Source organism: Rhagoletis pomonella, unplaced genomic scaffold, assembly GCF_013731165.1.
Source record: "Rhagoletis pomonella isolate Grant_MI unplaced genomic scaffold, Rhpom_1.0 Rhpom_scaffold_00006, whole genome shotgun sequence".
In the NCBI taxonomy this organism is placed as follows: Eukaryota; Metazoa; Arthropoda; class Insecta; order Diptera; family Tephritidae; genus Rhagoletis; species Rhagoletis pomonella.
Window position 1 is genome coordinate 65,008,707 of NW_023458560.1, and position 19,316 is coordinate 65,028,022.

Below are 19,316 nucleotides of genomic sequence, written 5' to 3' on the forward strand. Positions count from 1 at the left end.
CTTCAAAGTTCTTGCATGGAAGGCCATTTAAATGCCAGCAGTTAAAGGAATCTGTAGTAGGTCGTTTCCCTTTGCATGCGACACTCTGCGTGGCATTTGCGCACGCGTGTATGTGTGTATGTATGCCCGCATGCGCATGCGCCTATGCGCCTATGCAGGTGCTCATATTTGTGCGCGCGTATGCGTTGTACATTTTGCATGTTTACCAGTCGTTGTTCTAATTGCAAATAGGTCGCTTTGTTAGCGGCCGTGGCGGCGGCAACAACCGTTTGCATGCCACAACTATCACTAGTCGCTTGCTTGCCATCTATCTGTCTAAGCATTTGGCCTCGGTTGCGCATCCTCCTCCCCTACCTCACCCATCATCATCACCGCGCAGATTATCTAACTTCATTTGATGTTACCTCAGCAGCGTTTGCTAGCTTGCAGTTCCATGCTTAGGTACTTTAAATACCTGCCAAGTGCTGCAATCTGCAGCGGATTGATGGGTAGATGCCATGAAAATCGGACAAGATAATCTCTAGCAGTTACGCCCAGTGATGAACTGCCACAAAAAAGGTGGAATAAAAAATTTTAAGAGCAAAGAAAATCCCTAGTAATGCAGAACATCTAATTTTGAGGTAATAGTTCGCATGAGTTGCTTTGCATGTGCGAGCGTTTTTGATGTTTTTTTAGTTGTTGCCTTTGTGTCTTAGATTGAATTGCATTTCTCGAGAAGTACATTTCGTTATAGTGATAAGTGTTGTTTGTTCCTTGAAGATCTGCTAACACGGAAATGAACTTGTTAAAATTGTTGTTGGTAATAAAATAATAAAACTTGTAAATGCTGGAATTTCAACTTTGTAGTTTCGACTGACACGCGTCTGCCTTATTAGTCGAAATTGAGTTTGCAAGTAAAATAACGAATGGGAAGTCATTTTTATGTACCTATGTAGAATGGCAGAAGTAATACATATAACTTTGCGGACGATACTTAGTTAGGTTTTCGAACAAAAAATTTGTCTGTGTTTTAATACTTCGCTTGTTACATAAAAAGCTAAGCGCGCGGGTTGCTTAATATAATACGGCTTAAGGTTGTGCTGAAAAATGTTACAGCTGCAGCTCAGTTGTTTGTACCGACTGCTACAGGGTTATGCTTATCACGTTGATGCTCTTACTCAGATTGCTATCTTAACTGAGAGACTGGCTCTATATTTTTTTTCTGTGGAGTTCTGGGATATAAATTACATCTAAGGATATGTGAAAAAATATAGTTAAATAATTCAGCCATTTCAGTATAAAGAACAACTTATCATTCATATATAGTCTTTAAATGAAATAATATAGTTCTGGTGTCTTATAAATGCTTAATTGTGTTTTTTTTTATTTTGCATAAATGTAAAAGTATATTTAATAAAAAAATTTTAAAATGTGAGAAACACTGTTTTTTACAAAATGGTTTCAATCTAATGTACCATAAATATATAAGATACAACTAAGAAGGAGGGTCACCGAAAACATCCAAATGGTTCTAATTTGAGTGGTGGTGAAATCATATCACTAGAATTATACAATTTTGTCACTAATAAGTAAAACAAACTTTTTTTGAGAGCATCTTAAACGCAATTTATGCGATGGAAAATTAGTGGCTTTTACTGATAATGAGTTTCTGTAGACCAGCTTTGTTGTTTGCCTTGTGCCCCCTTAATTACAATGTTTTTCAAAAAATAAAGCTATTGGAACACCTGAATTGAAGTCTCCTTTAAATAACGTAAAGCGCATGTTCACTTCATTGGAAATATTTATAACAATTATTTAAAAAAAAATTCAAAAAAAAATTTTAGTTTTTATTGCAAAAAACTGAGTAAGTTTTATGTTTAGGTCAAAATTTATTTATTTATTTATTGAAACTAACTATAAATAATTAAAATTTTAGTTAAGGAAGCACTAGCTGCCTGGCCTATTGACCTATATATATATATCCGTAGTTTCTCGGCTCCAATGATTTTGATGAAGTTTTGAGTTAAGTTCATGTTTTGCATTTTAAGGTTACATAGATAGGAGTTATCTCCGAGAATATTCGTATAAGGTTTCCACCTGTTCGAAATTAGCTCCAAACTGAATTAATAACATAATATGGGTATCAAATAGAAAGCATTTTAAAAACCTCTAATTCAGGAATATTTTTAGATAGGGTTGCCACCTATTTTCCATGGTATATTTATTTAATTTTTTGTTTGGAAAATGAAGATACAATATCAGGCAGGTTCTGCAATTTACTTCCGAGTGAATTTCCATAAAAATGCGATTTGAATTCAAATTGGCAGGGGTTGAAACTCACTCGGAAGTGAAATGCAGAGCCTGCCTCTATTTCTTATTATGGGTACTAAGAGAAAGCTTTTTAACAATACTTTGCCTATATTGTAACGGTTATCCCTTAGGATATTAGTGTAATCCACTCTTGATTGAAATAACTTTTTGTGCAAATCATTTGAAAGATATTTTAGAGAGCTTTAATCCAGAAATATTTTTGTTTAGGGTTGCCATATTTTTTAATAACAATTGTTATCTTATTAATTTCAACGTTAATATTTTTATGTAGACATACCTACGTACATACATAAAATAATCTCCCATGTACACACAGCACTGAAAATATGTACTTTCAACCTGATGAATATCTGTATAGGGTTACCACCCAATATTTAACACAAAATATTTATTTAATTTATTAATTTGCAAAACTTAATATTTATTAAGTTTGCGTCCAAAATATTTTTTGTATAAGATTCTGAGGTATCTACTGACATCTTTGTTCATCAACATTATTTTTCCAATGATTTTTATTTTCATTTTGTTTCACTGAATATTAATGCATCCTTAATATTTTTTATCGACATAATTTGTATGAAATGAGGTATTGGATAGTTGTAACGTTAAATAAATATTTTTTAAATTAAAGCTATCGAAATGACCATTATTCGATACCCGAACCTTAAAAACTTTAAAAAATATATGCGCTACGAGCGCGCAAAGCTCGTTCAACCTTAATACCCTTAAGAGCAATAAAAGAAAACACAAATTAAAATTCAATAAAAATCATAAAAATCATCGATTTAAACGTATTCAAAAAAAATGTATTTACTCTTGCTTATGCACATAAGTACATATGTATGTATAATGAATAAACGAGTATTTAAAAAAAATCCAAAAAACTACGCCTCCCATTGCCGTCATTCACACGTTCGTTGCATTCCCTAGAAGTCAAGTACTCACTTCAGTTGTTAGAGGCAAATAATAATCTTCCCAATAAGTCATTGAGAATCGTGCTACAACCAATTATGGTGACAACTACAACTACAACAACGACGACAACAATAACAGCAACAACCACAACAAACACTATCTATTGCATGAAGAGTGCAGCTTTAATGATTACCAAAGCGAACTTTTCAATAGTTTAGTAAACAAACGTGTTTACGATCATACAATAACGACAGATGAATAGCATATGTGCCCGCAGCAGCTATATATATATATATATATATGTATGTACATATTTTGAAACGTGTATGTTTGTGTATATTGAGCATATAGCAAGTGCCTTTGTTTGTTGCATGTTGCCCACTATCTCTAACGACAGACAGACAGCCAACCAACAAATGCCGGCAGCAAAAGCGACAACAGCAACCTTAAAAAGGTGACACATCGCGCTAAACAACAAACACACACACATAAATATGTGCTGTTGCTGGCATACATATACATATATATCCTTACCTGCATCAATGTTGCATGCAACACGACTAAGACGTGCAATGATAAATTATGTCTATAAAGTGAAATTTTTGCTTTTTTTCACCCTTTTTTTTTACTTAACTATTACTTTGCTGCCATTGTTGTTGTTGTCTATGCCATTATTATTAGGCCGTTGTTTGCTGGCAAATTCGTCGACAAGTGCTGTTAAGATAAATTGCGAGGCAAAGCTGCCAAACACCGCCGCACGGAACAAACACTCAACAACATGGCGACAACAACGTGGGCGCAGAATGGAAGGCAGCTACGGAAAGTTGCTTGGCTTGGCTGGGCTGGGCTGAGCGCTTGTGTGTGTTGGAAAACGCTTGCAGACACAAACGCAGACAGGACAGACAGGACAACGTTGATTGTTAGTTAGCCACAATGCTTATAGCGTTTGTGTTTTTATTTTTTTGCTTTTTAATTTCTCTTTTGCATAAGGGCACACAATTTCTCATGGACTTTTGGCGGTGGTTTGTTAGCCATGCAAGTGGATAGGAGTCGTAATAGAAAAATGTGTGTGCGCTCAGTTGACCTTCCAACCACGCTCGTGGCCTTCATCACAATGAACTGACGACGTAAAATTATCGGCCGAATCGTATGGTAATGGGCTGAGGCATAAGCATATGTATGTATGTATGTGTGTAAATTTGTTTACCAAAAAATGTTTTGCTGCATGTGTATGGGTACATTTTTATTGTGATTACAAATATGGTCACAAATATGGGGTTATGGACAGCTTAACTGCAATTATATTTCGATATATTTATTCAAAGTCATTGAATTATATTTTCAAGTCTAAATAGCTAGATTTGATAGAGGAAATCCAATGCGACATTGGGTCTAGTTTGCCCTCAGCGCTCATCATAACACCTCATCCAGCCCTAGTATTCTGAAGAAACCAATCAGTTTCGAGGGCGGTAGAGTGTGAGTGTGCGCAACCTCTGGCTATAACCCTTCCAGGTGGGTTAGACTTCAACCTCTTTCAACCGCATCGCATGCTAAAAGGAAATGCAGTAAGTTTTTTGCTGCCATGTCGAAGTACCGGCAAGATAGTCTGCGCTAATTCCCATCTTATTATATTGGCCCACCGCATGCCCTTACCCGTTAGCAGTCCTGTTATAAATTTAAGACGTCTTCCCAAATGTGATCTCCTTAGCTGACGTTCTTCTCCTTTTAGCTCTTTCCTGAGATCCTCTATGAGCAAGGGTTCTTTTCGAGTGGCTGCTACTTCTTTAGCTAGTCTGTCAGCCACCTTGTTGATCCTTACGCCTTTGCGGTTCAGGACTCACAGCGATTTCATGGTACTGCGATCGCATAGGGTACTCAATTTCGATACACATTCCCCCCGCATAATTAGTTCTCACATGAGGACATGTCTTTTGGCGCAGCCTGACTGTCGCTACTGAAGACAATGTGCTTCCTTCTTTTCTGTATCTGCAGAATTTCTCCCGCACAAACACGGATGACATAAATATCATTGGAATGATACCAGGGTAATTCCAATCACAACGGGTTTTTCCAGCCTACGTGTTTCTTAGTTCTCTGTGCGGGCCTAACCTAACTCAATTTCCCAAGCGAATGGAGATCTTAGTCTTAGGGTCGTATATTCCTGCGCCAGTACTCCTTAGTTTTTGAGCCACCTGTGAACCATCATTGGGTATGGGATCGAAATATTTTAGCTAAAGTTGTCTCGTTCCAGGTCACCTTGCTGCCTAGTTTAGCCCTGAGCTTTGTCTCAAAGGTTTTTATCGTAACTTTGTCGTCTCGGCTGAGCTGGGATATAGGAATGTTGGTTTTTATTTCCTTTTTAATTCTGCTCCAAATCACTTTCCTCTTGCCAGTGTATCCTCATAAAGTTCACGCGAGCTTTCTTCGCAGTCTGTTCGATTAATATGTGTAGTGGAGTGAAAGCCAATTCGCCACTAGCTGTTATTACTATGTCCTCTGCGTTTGCTTGACGATTTATTCCATTAAAGGATAGAGACTCAAGTACTAATATGCTCCATATCAGAGAGAACAGTATACCCCTGAGGGCAGGCTTTTACTCTCCTCGGCTGTATAATTTTATTCTTTACCATTGTCTTTGTCAGCCCGGTACGTAGCGTTGTTCAGATCCACCTTCGAATCGGTGGTTACGTTTCTCTTCCCTTCCGTTTTGTTACGTTCTGTTTCCGTTTTGCGCGTTTACTATGAAAATTGGATTGTGAAACCCGATTCTTCTCCCTCTTTCGCATTTGAAAAATGGATACCTAATGCGAGTACTCTTGTTTAGAAAATTTCAAAATCAAGTATCAGTATTTTATGACTCGCATTCAATATCCTCTAGTTGCCACCATTCAAAAAAATTAATTTAAAAATCTAAATCAATTAGTACAATATGGGTGTCAATCTAAATACCTTTAAAAAGGTTTTATTTCTTAACTACATGTAGTAGGATTGCCACCTGTTTAAAAAACCAAATTGAGCTTGAATTAAAGAAACTAGGTAAATGAAATATATATGTCACCATATGAGCGTCAAACGAAGTAGGTTTATGGCTTTAATAATTTTGAAGAGGGTTGCCATCGGCTTAAAGAGTTAATTTAAATTATTTAATAAATTAAATCAAATATTTTCAGATGGCTATAAATCAAAACGGGTTTGAAAAGGCTTTATTTCTGAACTACATATATTTAGAAGGGTTGCCACGTGTTTAAAAAACCTATTGCGACTTAATTCATCCGTTAACTGAAATATGTATCACAATGTCAGACGAGAAGGACTTAAGAGGGTTTAAGTTTGAACATATTTTTTAAAAGAGTTACCACCTGTTTTAAAAGTCGAATTAAGATAACATATTCACAAGCTATATAAAATTTTAAAGTACGAATGTTAATCGAAAGAATTTTTAGAAAGTGTTTATTTGAAAATATTATGAAGATCATCAGATCTGCACCGTTCCTGTCAAATAAAGAACTTGGCTTGTAGACGTGCTATTAGGTTTTAGGGTTTGTCATTTGAACTTTTCTCGAGTGGTACAGGGAGCTTTGATATTTGATGAAATGAAAAATCGACACCATGCGAAACCTTTCCTCACTCAGAAACGGCTGAACGGCCGAAATATTTTTAAGGTTTGTGGCAACCCTGCCGCTTGTTTAAAAAGATAAATTCAAATTAATTCATTAGTTAGTTGTAATATGTATCACAATAAGCGTGTCAAATGAAAGAGGTTTAAGAAGGTTTTAAATTTAATATATTTTTTGAGTGAGTTGCCACCTATTTTGAAAGTCGTATATAAATAAATTGCACAATTTAAATGCAATATTTCAATATTGGTGTCGGCTTTAGTTTTAAAGTATTTTTGATTAGAGCTTTCACCCAAAAAGGGTTTAATTGGTTCAATGGAGAAAAAAATTTCGCAAATTATTTTTAATTTCTCAATTTTTTCAATGCCACAAATCTTAGAACAATGAATTTGGCGTTTTAATGCCATGCAAGTTTACTAGTGAACTTTTTATGTGGTTTACGACTAATAACTTATTACTTACGAGGAATTACAGATGAATTGGGACCATTCAAAAATTAAAAATTAATTATAATTGGGGATTCCCCGAAACTCCACAGGAGGTACATAACTGTTTAGAGAGCATTTTCCAAGAACAAAAAAATCCATTTGAAGCTCGCACTCATGTAAGACTTCCATTGAGTCTCATTAGTGACACTGGGGATGTTAAAAATCCTACTTATTTCTGCTATATTTATGCCCTCAGCCTGCCCTCACGCTAAACAACATTTCAATTTACCACATACCATAGCTACTTTTCGTTTAAGGCAACACTTCTACATACTACAGTCACATCTATGTAAATCAAAACGGAACATTAATTGCAATTTAATCTGCTGTAGATTGCAGAGACAACCAAATTGGCAACTGAAATGCGCCACGTTTAACAAACAGAATTGGAAGTAACCTAATTGGCATATTCCCTGTCCACAGACTTCGCAAATTCGCTGGAAACTGGTCATGTTTTCTTTAGCTGCTGCTGCTCAATTAAATTTGACATGCATTCAACAGCCATAAAAAGGCACCACCTACCAAATGTAGTAACATCAAAATAGCAGCAGCAGCAGCAGTAGACAAAGAAGAGCAGCAGTCACTGGAAAAAATTCGCTCGAGAAACAGACAGCCAGACGAGTGACTTAACAGACCGGAGTAGGACAAATGGAATGCTAGCAAATATAAGGCAAATTTCACGAGCTCAAATCACAAATAAAAATGCAGCAAATTCGATTTGTTGTTGTTTAAATGCCAACATTTTCTTAAGTTAAACTTAGCCTCTACTTATTACTTTCTGCTTTTTTAGTTGATTTTTTTCTGCGCTTGTCTATTTCTTGCTACCCGTCGCAGACAGTTAGCATCAGTTAGCGACAAGAGACAGCCACAATTGTACTACCACCACCACCATCAGAGCCCCCACTAGTAACAACAACAACAACAACAAGCGACATTATATAAGTAGTCATATCTGCCAGCGCAGGCCACATTGACAGTCGTGCGAACTCCACCTTTACTCAGCGTCTTGACCCTAACGTCTGCTGCTAGAGCCTACTGCACTTTTACTGCAACTTTTCTGTCTGGCAGCTAGCGGCTATAGCCCCATCACCCATAAAAATGCTGACATTTATAATAGGCGTGTAATATTTACAGATTCTTTGCTATAAATTGCAAGCGACAGTAATAATAAATAGACGCAAGTAACCATAAGCGCACACACAATTGTACATGTGTGTGTGTGTGCCTTGCTGCCTCTTTAAAACCAAATGATAATAAATCACCGCCAGATATCATAAAACATGTTGATGCTGATATTTTTTGAACTGCTCAGCCATCATAATCACAGGCTACAGGCTGGGTGCGCTCATCCCAATTGCATACACTGACTGTTGAGTGAACGGGCAAATAGCGGCTGGCGGCCCATCATCAGCTACATGGTTAGGCAGTCAACATTCCTCCCTGGCTCTTGAGAGTTTGAGAGTGTCAAGGTGGTTGTGCGTTAGTTGCTGGGCGCTAAAAGGGCGCATATGTATCTGAGTTAAGGCTACGCATTCTTGGGCTTTGACAAAATTTTTATTTATTTTTTTTAATTCCATAAATTGCTGTGAACTCATGAGGCACTTGTTGCTTTTGCTTTATTGCTATCTGCCTTGCTGCAGCCCTACTCGCTAATCCAAGCGCTGATTTTTTTCTGCTTTATTTTCCTCTTTTACGTACACTCTCTCTGCCTCTTGTCTTTGAGAAGTGCTGTGGGAACTTTTGGCATAACCTTGGTGCTCGTCTCCTGCTTCTGCCTTCAATTTCTACTCTTCGTTTGGTCTTCCACCAGCAAGTCCTCAAATGCTTAAAAATCCTACAATAAATAGATTTAAGATTGCTAGCTCGTGGCCAATCTTCCTCGTATGTCCAGTTGTTCTTACAACATTTGTTCACACAATTACGTACCTTTAATGTACATATATATGTACACTTATGTGCATACCTATAGTCCGCTTCGCTGCATATTTTTTTCATGTTTAATTTGCATAAATGACAATGCTCAGCTCATAATGCATGCGTCATTTTTTTGTATGCCATCTTCTGGTTTGCTCTGCAAGTAGCCTTTATGCTGCTTGCATGTGCCCATCGCGGCTGCTACACTTGGCCATGCGGCCGCCCTTTGTTCATAGATATTTGTAGCATAACTTAGCTCACCTTATTAAATATTAAAATTTTAGACTCTTGCATGATTTCGTCCTGCACAAAGCGTGTGCGCATTTATAAGTCGCATGCAAAAAACAAGATTCGCAATTTTTTTCACTTCGTTTGTCGTCTGCCATGATTCTAATCAGATTTTCGTGCAGGCTGATTGCATGCTTAGAGATTTTGATTAGAATTTCATATTTTTTAATATTCTCTTATAATTTTCGTTGTTTTCTTTTTTAAAGATTGTATGGTCAGTCGGTAAGAAATTTAAGTACTTGGCGTATGTATATTTATTTACATGCACATATGCATCTATATATTAAAACTTTAAGTTAAATTTTGTCCGCCTTCGTTTGGCGATGCTACTGATCCGTTTTCAAAACTAATCACCATTGAGAAGGTATTTTTCTGTAGATAAGGACAGCTTTTATTGTTTTAAAATTGGTTGAAAATTACCAAAATCGTCGATTGTCCGTATTTGTGCATATTTGTTGTTGCCATCTATTCAATTTGAATAGTTTTCGCACTTTGTTTTACTTTGTATTTGAAACTAAACTTTGTAAATAATTGATAAAAACGGTTAGGACAAAAAAGTGAAAGCAAAATTTAAGATAAAGGCGAAAATGAAAATAATGAATAATAGGGTAACTAAAAGGGTAAGAAAAATTATTGAAATTTATCGAGTTATCCATGTTTATTGCGTTATGGCTAAGTACCGAATTATTAAAACACATCAATGTTTATTGATTTGTCGTAAAATTTATGGGATTATCGAAATTTGTTAAGTGGATAATATTTATTGAATTATCATTTATAAGTTAATGAAATTTGTCGACTTATCATAATGCATCGAGTTTTTTCAATTTATCGAGTTATCGATATTTATTGATTTACTTAAATTTTAAATTTTTCGATTTATGGAGTCGAAGTTTTGAGAATTTTCAAAGTTATCGAGTTATCGAAATTTTATCGTGTTACCAGAGTATAACGAGTTATCGAAATTTGTGGACAGCGGTTTTTCAAATTCGTTGAATCATCGATATGTATCAAATTATCGAAACTTATCGACAAATTGGAATATATCTGGTCAATTCCAAGTCCTGCCAAAGTCCTCCAAAGTCCTGCTAAATTAGAAAATTTATTTATCCAAAACTTTTAAAAACTAGAAAAACGGTCGAATTTCGACCGTAACTGGTATATAAGTATTAATTAAAGGTCTTTACAAATTGTTTTGAATGGGTATTAAAAACATTTCCTTATATTCGTTTTATTTCACTTCAGTTCCCCACAGCTTTCAAATACTGGAAGTGGCACATTTTTACAGACCACTAAAGAAAAGCTTATCTATAAAGTAAATACAGATAATAAAATGGTTAATATTTAATGAAAATTATGTTTTAATAAAATATTTCACCATCTCTGTTTAACAATAGTCCTCCGTTGAATATCGTAATCGCTTTTACCGACTCCAATGTAATAAGCATAGAGCCGATTATGTCGCTAACGATGTTTAACGGGGAATTTGTGCTAACCAGATATGGGGAAAATGACCTTTACGGATATCTCATCAGCAACAGTAGCTCCACCGAAATAAATTTCGACAGTCGAATCAATAACTTCGCCACCAAAAATGGTTCCGTCTACTTCGATGACGGAAACAGACGCATATCTACCCACCAAAATTTATAAAGCACACATACGAGACCATTCTGCGCTGCCGGAAGTCGAATTCACAGGCTCACAGGTGAGACCATCAGCAAGTGGATCTATAGGTTCAAGCTTGGATTTCATCCGCAAACGTTCGACTGAGTTCTCAAACATGTTATGGCGTCAAATAAATATCTATGAAAATATGTAAACGAAATAGTGTTCTGTTGAGACTCTGAATTACCATGCGCCTTAGATCTAATGAGTTCGTATATGTGCAGAAGCCGATTGTATATAAAAACAATGCATACTATGACGCGCATCTTTTATCATCTACTCTCAATTGCTATTAACAATTCTTCCGTCTGTACCGTCGAAAAATCGAAAAATATTGGGGAAAAAAATAACGAAAAGGAATTCACGCTGCACAGGTTTCGTTTGCAAAATCTTCAAGTATTTCTGTCATAAATCGCACCATGCTCTGTACTTAGCAATATTACTGTTGGTAAAAGAGCAATACACCCTGAGTGAAGCTCAAATAAATTATGAAAACTGTGCAAAAAATTTTAAATTCATATATTTTGCACAAAATGTAAAACACATTTACGTTTTCGCGTACCAAAAAATTTCTTAAATGCTATCACTTGTGTGAATAATACAAAAAATGAGACCATAATATCTTTAACACGCGTTTTCCTTCAATTCATGCCTGCGAAACAAACTGTTTTATTCTATATACTAAATATTTATATACGGTCTTAAATTTTTTTGTTCTAGCACCCCAAACAATAAAAACTGTGGAATATTTTCTTACCGCAGCAATGTTATCCTGAAATGAAAATTCCCAAAACATTAAACAAGCTATCTTTTCTTTGTCCGTAGAGGAGTAAATTAACATTCCAACTAAAAAAGGTGTGCAAGCATATTTTTACAAAGTTGCCACCTGTTATCAAATTCAAAAAATATATAAACAAAGCTCTTATCCCACTCACCACCACGACTAATTATAATACGAGTATTTACCTTTCGGTAGAAAAAAATTCTAATATGTTTGTCCTTAAACTAATTTTTCTACACTTTCCAGGGTCCCGGGTACAATTATCCGGTTATATTGGCAATGACCAGTCTACCTGGGTAGTAAAATATCCGGATACTTAGGTACCGGACAAGCTTTATCGGGTACTCGGTACCATTCAACTCGGATAGTAAAATACACGGGTAGCTTATGGTAGTCGGGCAAACTTCCCGAATATCCGGTCATTACCGGTCTATTTAAGTAGTAAAAAATCGGGTATCCCATTAGTAAAATCTTAGAAATCTAAACCCTGTATGATCCCACAAGAAACCAACAACAAGCTACATATGAAAATTTCCAAAAACGCCAAGAAATTCTTAAAATACCGTATACCTTCAATTATCATTAAAAAAAAATCTGAAAAGCCCTGCAGAAGAATAAAGAGTAAATCAATTTGTAAAATTTGTTTGTAAAATAAAATTAGGCAATGAATTTGCATGCAATTACCTGTGTATTTACATTTAGTTGATATTTTCAAGTTAATGTTTCTTATGGAGGCGCTGAAATAATGCAAAAATCGAAAATAAAAAAAAGTCGAAAATTAGGGAAATTAAAATTGAAATTAAAAACGGTTTTAATGAAAAATCGTCACTCTCTCTGTCTAAAATTCGCATTCCACCCGCTTTCAACCTGTTTCAATATAAGTATGCATGTATGTATGTTTGCATAATTTATATGCACGCACAGCGAGTTGTCACGTTGCATGCAGCATGCATTGTGCAACCGTACCCAACAAGTCGCTAATTTATGTGCCCTGCCAAATGCGGCATGTGGCGTGCCAAAGCGAGCATCCTGTTGCTCTGCGTGAATTGGTGCAAAAATTGGTTTGGCCTTTTGGTGTGCAACTATGCGACACAGCAGCGACTAAAGCGCAACCACGACCCCATTCCATGCTGCCGGCGGGGACGGTAGGTTTGCCGAACGACCGAAATATGAAATTAATAAAGTTAAATGATAAATCGATGTCATTTAAAAGCGAGTAACTTCCTTTTAGCTTAGCTTCTTCTTCTTGCGTCACATGCCCCTTCGAGGGCGGGCTCACTCGTTACTCGTTTGCTTAACATACATAGCCTTACCTGTAAATGAATGGAATTTTACGTTGCTCATGAATATGTTAGGGTTACAAATGGGTATAATACATAAATATTTATGTACATTATTACATGACTATTTAGTACAAACTTAACTCAATTTCGGAAGTTTTCTTTTTTAATTAGCCAAATATTTGCATATAAATTAACAAGCCATTGGCGCCAGCATTCCATACATCTATCTATATTCACACATATTTCATTAACGCGTTGCCAAACTGTCTGCTCGGTAGCTTTCATGAGGGCCAAACATATCTACAAAACATAATATATGCAAAATTTTTAGTCTGTCGCCCAAATAATATATTCAGCGAAATTTGTAAGCTGCTTATATGTAACTGCAAAATAAAATATACATAAATATAAACTAACAAAATGTTGGCGCTTCATAATTCTTTGATGTCTCATAGTACACGTGAAGATATGATTTTGGTATGCCAAAAAGAAAGTAAAGACGTAGTAAAATTATGATGCAGTTTTATGTATAAGCATTTCACATTTTTGCATGAAAGCAATAAAATAATTTGTTTACGACTCGAAAGCAGCTAATCATCTCTTCTTAACCGTGAAACTCATGCCAATTAAGATGTAAATCAAAGTCGAATAAATAGTATCTAAATTAGAAAAAGTTATATCTCAGAAACACCAAAACAACCAACTGAACAATCACTAGTGTGGGAGATCACCGATCTTGATGATTTTTTTCAGTAGACGTTTTAAGACTGATACACTGAGGGAAATAATGCAGCGTAATAATGAATACTTTATATTTGATTATCGTTTAAAAATGTTCGTATTTAAAAATAATATTTCATACCAAAATTTAGCATGCACATATTTGAATGTCCACATCTGATTATTAATATTTAAGTGTACTACATAGCCTGCAGAAAAATGTATCAATTGATAAAAAAAATCAACTTATAGTTAGCTATTTTGCGGGATTTCGATAAATAACTAACTTTTAATTAGCTATGACAAAACTAACTTCAAGTGAGCGGTAAAGTCGTGCAGGAGTCATACAGATGCAATCGGCAGTTTTTTTTACTAGTTTCTATTTAATATTCTCAAACAAAAATTACTTTGAATACACTTTTTTTCTGCACTTAATAAATACTTTTTCGAATTCTGAGCAACTAAAATGAAGTTCGAAATTTTATACTATCATTTTGATGTTATGTCTGACGGAATCCGGATAAGGGGCGACCTACTGTCGAATATGTAAACAAATAAACAAATATGTTGAATGTAAATTAAAAATAATAAGTAATAAAAGTAAAATCAAAAAAATATTTTGTATTGATATTTTATGTCCAAAAGTAGTAAGCTACAAGTTAACTGACGTCTAACGCAGAGGAAAAAAGTTCTCGCTTTTTTGCGACCATCGCCCTTCAAAAGTAGTTAGTAATAAAAAGGTACAACTACTTGACTGCTGGGTAGTTATAACTTAGTTATAAACTAGGCCCGTTTCCCGAATGGTACGAATACCAAGTATGCAGAGCGGTGACAACACACACACATCCATAGATAGTACATGTTTATCCGTACAAATCGCGTGCTGTGGTGCTGATGGGGGTGAGGATTCGAATTCCACTGCAGGCAACATGCAAATTAAATACATATATTATTTTTTTTTTTTTGGGTTTTTATCTTGATTATACACTTCATGGATGATTTTTCAGAACGAATGCAGTCATTTTAATATACGCGTAATTGAATTGAATATTACCAATATGCAGTACTTTCGCTGACGTTTATAGTAACATCAACTACGTTTCTGATTGATTTTAATATTTTTTTTTCTCTCAGTGTAGGTTAATAAGTAAATCCTCGTATCCGAAAAGGAGCTATAATTAAGAGAGGACCAATCGTCGTGATTGTATCAGCAGAGCTGCATGATTGATAAGTAAATAGCCTCACAAAATTTTAGGATTTTAGCTACTGAAATGAAAGAGTTATATGCATGTATCACAAAAGCTAACACCTGTACAGTGTATTATATGGGAGAAATACATAAAACACCGAACTTTGAAATTTACTATGTATACTTCATTTGATTGATCAGAAAATTGCTCACAAAATTTTACTGTTTTATAACTCTTAGTACCTAATCCTAATTTCTGTTGCTGATAGGAGTGCAAAATTGCATACTATTAGTTGTCCAATTAGAGGAGTTATAACATAAAATCTCATTTCTGAAAAGTCGGTTGTGTAGGAGCTATATGCTGTAATATAAAAAAACGCTTTCTAAATTTTAGTCGGAAACTCGAAAACTGAGGCAATAGAAACACTTAGACGGGGCTAAATCGACTCAGCTCGACTTTTTGGTATAAAAACCGAGTTCATGTAACCTCTACGCGTGGAGAAGAAAATACTCCAGAAATGGAAAAGTTTGCATTCTATTTTCTGCCATATTTAGGTATAAATAATTTTTTTACATCTTAGTTCTCATCATCATTTTCATATTCATAATCTTGATCATCATCTTCATCTTGATCTTTATGTTAATCTCAATCTTCAATCTTTATCCTAGTTTTAATCTTAATCTAATTCTTAATCCTAATCTTAATCTCAATCTTAATCCTAACCTTAATCTTAATTTTAATCTTATTCTTAGTATTATACTTAAAAAAAATCTTTATCTTAATGGTAACCTTAAACTTCATCTCGATCTTCACCTTCATGTAATCTGAGTGTTCATTTTCATATCTTGTCTTCATCTTCGCTTTCATCTTCACCTGCATTTTTATCTTCACCTTCATCTCGCTATCTTATCTTCACCTTACCTTAATCTTTAACTAAATTTTTGGCTTTATTTGTGGATTCATCTTTATCTTTTTCGTTCGGTCTTGCCTTTTTGTCTGCCTTTGCCTTTGTCTACATCCTTTCTCCGGTGGCGGGATCCGAATGCGGGCACCCGTTTTAGAGCAACCGGCTCGCTTTATAAATATGATTTTTTTAAAATACCTCCCAGCAATGATTTATCCACGGAGTTTGCGACCCGGTTGAAAATTGGAACTCATGAAAAAAATATTTTCAAATATTCACTAAGAAAAAGTATCCGGTTCCTTTAAAGCGAGGATGCTTCTATGCAATTGCAGACTGGCTTCCAGATATATAAGACTGATATCGCTAGAATACGTGGAAATGCTTTCTTACTCTTTAGGCACGGAGGGCCTTCGAACTCTCACTGGATGAAGAAAAAACTAAAAAAAAACTGGGCTTTTCAGTGTAAACCATCTTGTTGGTAAACAATATTGTCAAGAGCATGGTATGTTAACCCTTGACAGTAAATGTAGTTTCTTATTTTCACAGGACTAAAGCTGAGTCCGAAGGTATTTATTTACTTTAATCTAACAAAATGTCAAAAAACAGTTAGCGTTTTAGCAGTACTGAATACTGATATAAAAAAAAATTCTGAGCTGTCTCGAAAACTACCAAAATGTCCCGAAAAGTCCTGACAGACCCGAAGTGGTCCCAAAAACTTTCGGAAAAATTCCCGAAATACCGAAAAGTCCCTAACTTCTTAAAACAAACCCCAAATGTAAAACATAAACCGGAAAAAATCGTAAGAAAATATAGAAATGGTTCAGAAAAGTTTCAAAAACACTTCATCAAGTTCGTGAATCCTTAAAATTAAATAAAACAAGAGGCACTTTCTATTCTTTATTTTCCTGAACCCTTAAGTGCTAAAAAAATCTACTAAATACATAAGTTCTCTTGCTTAAGTATTTAGGCATTGTCACATAGCTAAGACCTTAAGACGTTAATTCTGCTTTATATCTTGGTATTAAAATTTCTTCGCACGAGCTAAAATCTAACACCAAACAAATATTAATCCTCACCTCACGACAGCAATCAACAAGACTTAATGAGTTCAACCTACGTCATTCGTTCATTACTTTCTCTAATACATACTTCTTAATGCTTTAGCGCATCTTTCTTAGATTCTTTCTTATGCAAATTTGGCAAAGAGATAATTAATGTGACATTTTAATGAACGAGTTGCGACATAATCGTGACTAATTACTAGATAATAGAATAACAAATAGCTGTGTGGCAGACATTGAATCTATTTAGCAAATATATACCTTAAAAAAATTTTGCAATAAAATCACCTTAATTGTTAAAAGTTAAAAGGCAGCTTATTGGATACACATCTAAGTAGTAGGGTTATATGAATTGCATACTTATTTAGATTTGTGTGAAACAATACAGTAGCGTTGGATGGCTGAGCAAATGATACTGAGAACAATAGATAAACGATGAGAGGAGCTGAGATAGGAAAAAGTAGCCTTAGTGGTAAAAATTCTGTAAACACCAGGTAAAGCCAGGCGATTAAAATGTTTTTCCAACCGATCTGCTCCTCCCAGCGTTCCTAGAAATTCCAGGAGGAGAGCGAACTAAAAGTAATCATGAATTAGTTGAACATCTAATGGATGTCCCTTATCTGGAGAGGGGCATTATACACCCGACCTTTGACGTGGTCTATTGTTCGTGAAATCATGATGGTGGTCAGAGTATCAGTCTGATCCCTCCCATTTTGGATAGAGTCTGGGAGGGGTTGAAAAGTCGAGATTATTAGACGACATGTCTTGACTTTGACCGCAACTTCAAAATATACTTTCTCGATAGGAATGGACATTTGGATATGGTCTGGCGTCTTCTCTAAGAAAAAGTTAGGTCATTTTAGATCCTTTTGAAAGATTAGTTGACAACGCACAGTGTGGAAATTTAACCTTTTTCATGACGAATTCTAATATCTCGAGAACGAGAAAAGCTAGCGGAAAAAATTCAATAGCGTTTTAAGGCTTTTGAAATAGAGAACTCATAAAAAATAGTTTTTCGGATTAAAAAATAATTACTCTGACCTTTAAAATTACCTTCAAAGTTAGAGAATTTTATTTATTTATTTTTTTTTCCTTTTTTGACCTGAAAACAGTATGCAGTGAGCTTTTTAAAAAGTTTTAGTTAACCGTACATTTTTGCTCCTCTTGCGTCAGGGGGTCCATTTGCATGGTCGTAGGAATCGAAAAACGTATTTTGATTTTTTTCTTTTATGAATTCATTACATGCTGTTTTTAGGTAGAAAAGGGCAAAAAAGCAAAATTTTTACTTCTGAAGGTCATTTTGAAGGTAAAAGTAGTTTTTTATTTAATTTGACCTTCAAAAGTAAAATTTTTGATTTTTTATATTTTGTTGGCATAAAAAAAGATACAATGAACCTCTAAATTTTTTGTTAATGCGTTTTTCGGTTCCTGCCACCATGGAAATGGATGCCTTGATGCAATAACAGTAAAAATATGTGTTAAATTTTTTTTTTTAATTCACTGCTTACTGTTTTCAGGTAAAAAAATTAAAAAAAATTAAAATCCCCTAATTTGAAGGTCATTTGAAAGATAATAATTTCTTTATCGAACAAACATATTTGTTATGAATTCTCTATTTCAAAAGCCTTAAATGCTATTGAACTTTTTTCGCTAGCTGTTCTCTTAGAATTTGTAACGAAAAAAGTTCTATTTCCACGGGATGGTTTATGGTTCTATCAGCTTATGAGTCGGCTTATTTAAGTCCTACTGCTGCAATAACGAATATCTTTCGAGAATCTGGATGAAATGGACGTAGACGCAAAATTTGGGGCATCGAGAAAAAGGCCTTTCTTATGCACAGTTCCGCTCTGCTTTGTATCTTTTGCAGACGCCTGAGAGCTCCTAAGTAGTTAGCCTTATTGATGAAAATTAGAATCGTATTAAAAAGCTAGATAAGTCAGAAAACTTAATTTTTTTTCTGCTTAGAAAGCAAAAGTAGCATCTTGAGTTTTCTTTAAGTGGCGGTAGTGAGCTAACGTACACAAAGTCCAATATGCATACAAAGACGAATACAAACACGAATGCGATTGCGAAGATCAAACTGATAGCGAAGGGGCATACGAATACCAAACGGAGGACTTAGACGAATACGAAAGCGATCACGAAGATAAAAATGAATACAAAGACGAAAAGAGGGT